We start from the raw sequence: 8,878 nt of genomic DNA, 5'->3' as shown, positions 1-8,878 counted from the left end.
GATGAAAATTATTTGTGGTTGGAAGTCCGTGACGGAGGAACTTCATCCTCGTCAAAAAGATGAAAATTATTTGTGGTTGGGATTCCATGACGGAGGAACTTCATCCCCGTCAAAAAGATGAAAATTATTTGTGGTTGGAAGTCCATGACGAAGGAACTTCATCCCCGTCAAAAAGATGAAAATTATTTGTGGTTGGGAGTCCACGATGGAGGAACTTCATCCCCATAAAAAAGATGAAAATTATTTGTGGTTGGAAGTCCATGACGGAAGAATTTATGACTACATCTATGTTATCCCCCCTATAATGGCTTTTATGTCTCCTACCACTAGAGAGTCGTTGTCTTGTGTAGGGACACGGTGGTGGACACTTCAGAGCAATGCCGAGAGACACACTACCTGTAATAGTGGAGTGTGCCCTACATCCAGCATAAGACTGGAGTATGAAGCAATGGCTTACAGGCTAGGAGTGATTTTTACTCTCACTTATAATGCCACAGGGCCTCATGGAAGGACACAACAACATGAGGGGGAATGTTGGAAGATGAAGGCATATTGGAAGATGTGCCATTTTATACAAAAATATTTTATACATCATTTGTAGCAAGTTGGGAGTTCATGTTGTTCTCTCACCCCCAGCTTGAGGGGGAATATTGGAAGATAATATCAAGCCCAAACGACCAAGGAAGGACCACTTATGTAAGATTATTATAAGATGGGCCACATGACCAAGGAAGGCTCACAAGATGGGCGCAAACCCATAAGAAGTAGGACCCACAATGATTACCAAGAGTTGGCATCCATATCACATCAGTTGGAAGATCAAGAAGGACTCACAAAAGTATCTTTATCTTAGGGTTACGACCAAGAAGAGTTTTAGTTTGATTTATGTTTGTCTTTTATAAATATTGAGTTATTTAATTATGTTAGGACTTATCTTTAAGTGTTAGAGTTTTGGTGTAATTGGGACAAAGGTAGTTTTATTGTAATTGGACTCTACTACCTTCTACTATTATAAATAGAAGTTCATGTACTTTGATTACAACAAGTAATTGATATCAATGAAGTATTTCACTTTTCTATAAATTCAACAGCTATATGAGGAAAGCATGCAATAGGACAACAACTAAACAAGTAGAGTCTGCTATTCATCGCCTCCATCACTAGTGCTTGAATCGCAGCTATTGCAAATGCCGTGGCACCCCTCTTCTTCTACTTTTCGGCAGCGAAGATTTCTACTTTCTCCTTTTCTGAGCCAATTACTCTAGTTTAGATGAATTGACAAGCGTGGTGGAAAATGCATGTGGACGTGGACTGGATGGGGACGGAGATGATGGCAATTTATTTCATGTAGAATTAGTGCCCAAGATGAAGGATGTACAACACTTGCACCTCCTTCCCTGCCTTCTTCATCGCCTCCTCGCACTCCATATCCCTATCATAGATCAGATCTTGCTTGTCAATAGGGACCAAAGGTGTAATAGTAATACCATATACGACTCTGATATAAAGACCACAATAAAAGTTTCTTTTTAGTCTTCTCGGCATCACAAACATCTCTTCCTTTTTTGACGTTGGTACTACTCTTTTCAGTAATAAAACTATCACTATATGGCTGGCGTCTGATGACTGATCTAGAGCCAAGTGATGTCGGAAGGCAAAGGATTCAACACTCAGATGGTGGAGACTCTCCTCTCAGGAATGATGTAAAGAAAGCCAAAGAACTAAAATAATCATAGATCTGAAGGAGATGACAAAAAAATATATAAAAAATGAACCATCAATATGACAAAAAAAAGGGTTTCTGGAATCCTAAAAATCATAGCTACGAGTCCTAAAAATCAATGCTCTGATACCATGTTGATTTTCAGGACTCCATGCATTTAACTCATGGAGAAAAGGAAAGATGATATATTGGGATAAAACAAGAAGAAGAAAGAGGTTATGGAACCTTTCCCCTAAAGCTCAATTTATAGATTAATGAAACTACAATATTAAAATTATGCTCTAGAACTTAACGTAATTACATCAATGCCATCTCTATTAGATGACTCTTTATTTACCATCCTTCTATAACTATATGAACCTATGGGCCTTCTCCCTGGCCTATGGCCCTTGGACCCATCTTTCATATCTCTTGGATGTGTGTGCCTTCCTTGGTCTTATGGGCTTGAGCCCATATTTTAACACATTTGGATGTGTGGGTCTTCCTTGGTCATGTTATGTCCATCTTCTAATACTTCCCCCTCAAGTTGAGGGTGAGAGAACATCATGAATACCCAGTTTGCTGCAAACGGTCTATAAGATTTTTCTGCATAAAATGGATGTCCACCATATCTTCCAACACACCTAAGTTGGAAATTTAATTTATATATCATCTTCCCCTCTTTCGAACACAACAGAAAAACAGAGAGAGCTGAGAGGTATCGTCGCAGCTGTCAGTGATGAACAAGCGCTCCCGAGGAAGCAGCTCTAAGATGAATCAGAAGTTTCCTAAAAACAGTAGTAAGATCTTCCAATGAAGCAGCAACGACGAATGCAGAAGAACCAGCAGTTAAAATCAGCAACTCGGCGATATTTTCTTCAGATTAATAGCAGTAGGTGGTAATACAGAATCAAGATATCTTCTGTAAATAAACTTAGATTCATACGAAGAAGAAATGGTAACGCAGTGGTGCCGGTGATTGCCAAGCAGAGCAGGATTAGAGCTAGCTCAGTAAACCAGCTAGAAGATTTCGACAACAAGAAGATACGATTCTTTCTTCAAAAGATAGCAGAGAACATTAAAAACAAAGACTCTCTTCCTGGTATATTAAATTCAAGGTACCGAATAGAGAATTTTCTGGAAAATCAGCAGTAAGATCAAGATAAGTTTCTGGAAATCAATCGGTAAACCGGCAGCTTGTATAAGCCATACCAACGAAGATGAAGATGCCTCTGTTGCTGAAAAACAATCTGACAAAACCTTGATCTGTTGCTGAAGGGCTATGTATCTCCTGCTAATGAGATGCAGTTATCCAAACAGAAATCCAAACCAAAAATTATGCTTCTTAAAAGGATGCATATTTTCTGTTAATGAGATGTCCAAACAGAAATACCAACGGGAAATCTGGAACAACCCTAAAATAGAAATTCCAAACCAAAATTCTTGTTGTAACACTCCTTAAACAGAAGCAATGACACAGACCTGAGATTGTGATATGGAATCCAAATGGGTCGCTAATTGCTTCACCAATGTGGGCAAGTTTCCTCAAAGACAGATGCGTCTGAACTTGCCACTTCCATTCTTGCCTTTGCAATAGCAAGGAATGACTTCAATGATGATGATTCAGTGCTTCCTCTGCTCCGATTACATCAAGACCACCACATACCAGACTGCAAAAAAATTAATGCTCCCTCTACCGAGATTACTGCTCCCTCTGCTTTGTTACATGGAGACTACAGCAGCAGATGAATAATGAGTACCATGCATACTCTAATGCATACAAGCATTTCACAATATAATCAGCAGCAGATGAATACGTGGAGACTAACTACTTCAGAAACATTCTCTTACTCTACTAGTATCCAATGACAGATGCACAGAGTAACAAAATCAGCACCCAGAATCAGTAAGGATTCTTAGGAGCCAATAATCAGAAACAACGACTGCCAAGGATTCGCAAAAACCATCAATCCTATCTGCATCATGTGGATGCCCAATATTGGAGCACAACGATTCTCTAGCTTCCAGTTGAAGTGGATACGTCGATTAACAAAGACTCAGAAATATTTATGTTACCAAGCAACCGGTAACCGGCAAAAAACAATGGAAAGGAGCCAAGAGATATCCAATATTAAATCACAAAAATAAAAATATGAACCTTGCCGGAATAGGATCGAGGCAGAGAATTATCAGCAATAAAGACAAACAACAACAGACTTTGAATAATCATGTAAGGGAAAAAACCCATAGAGTAAATAAGATCGAGAAATTTTAAAATAAAAAATAGGAGAAGACACAGAATCACGCACCCAAAAAAACTGAGAATTCTAAAAACTACAGATTGAGTCCTAAAAATCATGTTTTGATACCATGTTGATTTTCAGGACTCTTTAGATTTAGCTCATGGATAAAAAGAGAGACGCATAATTGGAGAAAATAGGAGGAAGAAGAGGTTATGGACTTGTCTCCTAAACCTTCCCCTAAATCTCAATTTATAGATTAATAATCCTACAATATTACAATTATGTCCCTGGTACTTAAACTAATTACACCAGTGCCATCTCTAAGAGACGACTCTTTATTTACCATCCTTCCAACATTTTATGGGTCTGTGGGCCTTCTCCTTGGTCTATGGGCCATGAGCGATCTTCCACATCTTTTGGATGTGTGGGCCTTCCTTGGTCGCATGGGTTTGGGCCCATCTTTTGACAGTTGAAAAGGAAAAAAAATTAGACATATAAGCTCCCACTCCATCGGGTCATCTCTAGGCCTATATTTTGAAGAATCTTTCATGCCCTGCATATTAAGTTGTGGAGCCTAATTAAATCTTACCGTCTGACATGATATATTGACTGATGTGTCATTAAGGGTAGTGTGGGGATTTCACACTTGTAATCCAATTCCCCTATTTTATTTTTATATATGGGGGCACCGTTGTTAGGGTTTTATCATTTTGACGAGTATCATCATCCTGAGGAGCATTTGGAATTGTAGTCCGAGATGTTAGAGAAAAGCACCTGTAAGTGTGTGTGGTTTCTCTTTGTAAACTATTTCATCTTCATAGTGTATTATTGTAGCAACGGAAGCAAGGATGTAGTCTCACCTCAAGGCGAACCTATATAAATCTTGTTGTTATTTTTCGTTGCTTGCTTTTATTTCTTTCATGTTTATTATTATTGATCTCATTAGTTTGAAATTAGAGCATCTAATTCCTAACTATTGGTATCAAATTTTTGGTTTGTGATTGAAAGAAATGGCTGGCGGAGAAGGATTGACACTTGGAATCAACAAGTTTGATGGTATGGATTTTGCGTTCAGGAGGATGCAGATCAAAGATTATATATACCATAAAAAGCTGAACACACCACTTCTGGATATGAAAACAAAAGGTATAAAGGATGATGAGTGGAATCTCATCAATAAATAGGTGTTGGGAGTAGTCCCATTAACACTGTCAAAGAAAGTTGCTCACAACATGGGGTCAGAGAAAACCACAGCGGGGATGATGAAGATTTTGTTTGACATGTATAAGCAGCCTTCCACAAATAATAAGGTACATCTCACAAAAAAAATCTTCAATTTAAAGATGATAGAGAAAACATCAGTAGCATAGCATTTGAATGAGTTTAGCACAATTGTCAATCAATTGACATCCGTTCAAATTAAATTTGATGATGAGGTTCATGCATTAATTCTTTTGGCGTCTTTGCCAAATTGTTGGGAGCTTATGAGGGTTGATGTTAGCAACTATGTAGGCAATGGGAAATTGATCTTTAATGATGTTCAGGATACCATTCTTGTGGGGGAAGCTGTTATGATCCCGGATCTAACACAACGATTTGTAGGGAAGAAGAAGAAAAGAAAAGAAAATCAAGCCAAAGGGAAGCTTGAAAACCCTCGGTTCTTTAAGGAGAACGCACACCCCTGAGCTCGTTTAGGAGAACTCAAAACCCTTTGCTTAACCTAAATTCAGACTTGTCTCTTTTCCATTCTTTACACCCTAAATAGTGACCATGTCAACAATGTTCAAGAGAAAATTACAGATTGCCCCTCCACGGCATTTAAAGTAAATAAACTTAATGACTAAGTAATTGACTTAACTTACTAACTAAGTAACTTAATGACTAAGTAACTGACTCAGCCATGGCATCTTTAAATGACTCGGCCTGCTAACATTACACCCCTCCTGGAAAAAGAGCTTGTCCTCAAGCTTGAAGGTAGGGATGCGTGCCAAAACGTTGCCATATCTCCCCAAGTAGCATCTGTGGCATCCATGTCATCCCACTGGATGACACAAGCGGTGTAAGCGCTGCAATGTAACACTCTGGATGGAGAGATTGCTGTATCTGAAACCCTCCACTAGTTCCCCCAGTTGGCAAAAAGTTTCCTCTGAAAATTAACAATTTTTTTTATCCAACTACTCTACTATGGTAGAAGCACCAATAGTATTCAACATATATTCTCCACCTTGGAGTGCATTTGTTGCTCCTTTCCTTTCTGCTTCAGCCTCCTTTTCACGTTCTTTCCAGCTCTCATATGCATGGTCATCTATTTTTTGCTCATGCCTACAGATTGGGCACGAATTATGCTCATCCAGCCATGGCTTGAGGCAATTTGGGTGAAATAAATGCTTGCAAGGCAACTCCTGCATCTTGTCATCTATAACCAAGTTCTCCCTGCAAACTGCACATTCTGTCTCTCCCTAGCTTCGCCCAGATTTCATGTGTGATTGTGATGATTGGAAGCCTTGCAACCATCTCTTTTGAGGCTAGAGGTGGCTTCTTTGGTCCAACACCAATTTCCTGTAGTGAAGCTTCAATGACAGGATCAAGGTCCGGCAAACCACTGATTTCTAGCTTAGTATTTACCAACTTTTCCAGCATTGCAGAAGCAGCATCAAGACCAAAATTGTTTGTTCTATTACTCTCCCCATGGGATTGAGAAGACTCAGAAGCACTAACCTGCTCTTGTGTGTTACCAAGAGTTGTAAGTAAATTCTATGCCACAAGCCATGCAGGTGGCTGGGGCTCAGGTCCAACTGTTAAATGTCCTTCAAATAGAAATCTAGAATCTTTGTACGGAGTATTTGGTGGAGTCTGAGGACCAGGGTCCATTCTCTACCTCATCTAAATGTTCAAGAGCCCTAGCAGTGCATGCTCCCAGGCGCTCCTTCAGTGAAGACTCAACAACAATGTGTTATGCATCTTCAAAAAGCCTCAAACCTGCATGCCAGAATCCTGGTGCTATATATCTAGTCTGCAAGATCGTTGCAGCCCAAAAAATTACAGAATAAATGCATTTACAAAGTGACGAAGAAGCATAAGAATAGGTTTCAAGAAGAATGGATTGGATCAAAGACATGGCTTCTTCAAAGGTATGTTTCTTCCCTAGCTGTTTCTGCAGCTCTTGCAATTTCTGCTTCATAGAATCTTCGGACACCATTAGTTTTAGCTCGCTTTTCCTTCTTTCCTGTAGCTTCTCTAGTGTCTTAGAAAGGGAAGCAAAATTCCAGATAATAAGAAATGAATTTCCCACACTCTTCATGGTCATGGCAGAGAACCAGTATGGAAGCATTGCACCCACAATCAACCCAATGAAAACTTTAGGTGTCAAAACATCCACTGTGGAAATTTCAGCACGGCTCACAAAGGCACCAAAGAGAGCCAAAGACACCAGGGTGGCTGAACCAATGGAAAACCCCCTTCCAATAGCAGCAGTAGTGGTTCCAGCGGCCTCAAGGGCATCAGTTATTTGGCTTTCAAAGGCACCAAAGAGAGCCAAAGACACCAGGGCGGCTGAACCAATGGCAAACCCCCTTCCAATAGTTGCAGTAGTGGTTCCAGCAGCCTCAAGGGCATCAGTTATTTCGCATATCCTGTGACTCATGTCAGCCATCTCAGCAATACCTCCAGCATTGTAACTAATGGGACGATATGCATCAATGGCCACACCAGTAGCAATGGTGTACAACATTCCAAAAGCTGCCACTGCAATGCCATACATGGCAGCAAGGCTAAATCTCACAAAAATGCTGACAACAATAGCCTCATTGAAACAATTAACATGTATGTACACCTTCAATTGGGCACAAGCTGAGAGGACTGAAACAACTACAACCCCATCTAGCTTAACACCTTCAACTAGCCATAAGCCTCTTTGCTTGTTCTAAGCATACCATGCAATCCTCCTAATCCAAGAACTCACATTTCTTTTAGGCATTTCATCAAACATAATAGTTAAAACTTCTTTGATCCCATTATCAACGCCATTCAGATCCCTCCAACACATTCCAGAAATTCCAACAAAATTTCCAGTAAAGGCATACTTTGTAAACTCATATAGACCTCGGTATACAGAAAAACCAGGGATATTCTCCATCACTAAAACCCAGTCTCTCGAGAAGCATGTATTGTCAAAAAAAAAATTGAAATAGAAAGCTTCCCAGGAGTCCTAATCCAAAGACCCACACATAGCCAATAACTGAATCAGATTTTACCTTTGAGAAAACATTCACCGCCAGAAACCCAAATGCAATTTGTAATTTTATGGAATTCTTTATTCTTGGCTGTTCATCCTACTATCGACATCATTTCTCCAATTTTTTATCCACTCTACAGTCAGCTGGAATAAGAGAAACTGGCGGGTGTCTGAGAAGTTTGGGAAGGAGCTTCGCTATTGCTTCATATAAGTCGCGATATGAGGTACCCCTGAAGCTAATAGGGCTTTCGAAGTTCAATCTCTAATTATTTTGGAAAGCAAAGTCAAAGTCCCAGTCTTGAATGACAGAGACCTCACAGAGGATTCTTGGAACCATGGTGATCTCATCCAGGCTCTTCTTGCCGATGACCTTGACGACAAACATTGTGCCATCAACGACGGACTTGGCGTAGTAAACCTTGGCGAAGGGTCCCTGGTTGATGAGCTTGTTGAGCTTGTATTTTCTGAACAAATCGGGTGTGCCGGCGTCAAGGACATGACGGTCTCCACGGGTAACAAAATCAATCAACCCTAAGGAAAGTCTCGAGTCCCGAGGGTCTTCACCTGTGCTCTTGCTCTCGAGCTTGCTTCGGACTCTCGTTCTGCCACGGTAACAATTTCCACTTCGAAATGAAAATATCTGGATTTTTTTACCTTCTTGTTCGCATAAACCTCTAATGATGACAATAAAAAATGCTG

At 40.0% G+C, this 8,878-nt stretch overlaps 1 pseudogene; it reads right to left on the bottom strand.

Annotated features, from left to right (window-relative positions):
- Positions 1-6,119: 6,119 nt before the first annotated feature.
- On the bottom strand, positions 6,120-7,144 carry LOC137963121 (E3 ubiquitin-protein ligase AIP2-like; annotated as a pseudogene).
- Positions 7,145-8,878: the final 1,734 nt, after the last annotated feature.

Source organism: Aristolochia californica, unplaced genomic scaffold (genome assembly GCF_029961685.1).
Source record: "Aristolochia californica isolate CCGP_79_NKW_82.1479 unplaced genomic scaffold, dmAriCali1.0.hap1 SCAF_4, whole genome shotgun sequence".
Lineage (NCBI taxonomy): Eukaryota > Viridiplantae > Streptophyta > Magnoliopsida > Piperales > Aristolochiaceae > Aristolochia > Aristolochia californica.
The sequence above is the reverse complement of the archived record's forward strand: the minus strand, read 5'-3'. Positions and strand labels throughout refer to the sequence as shown.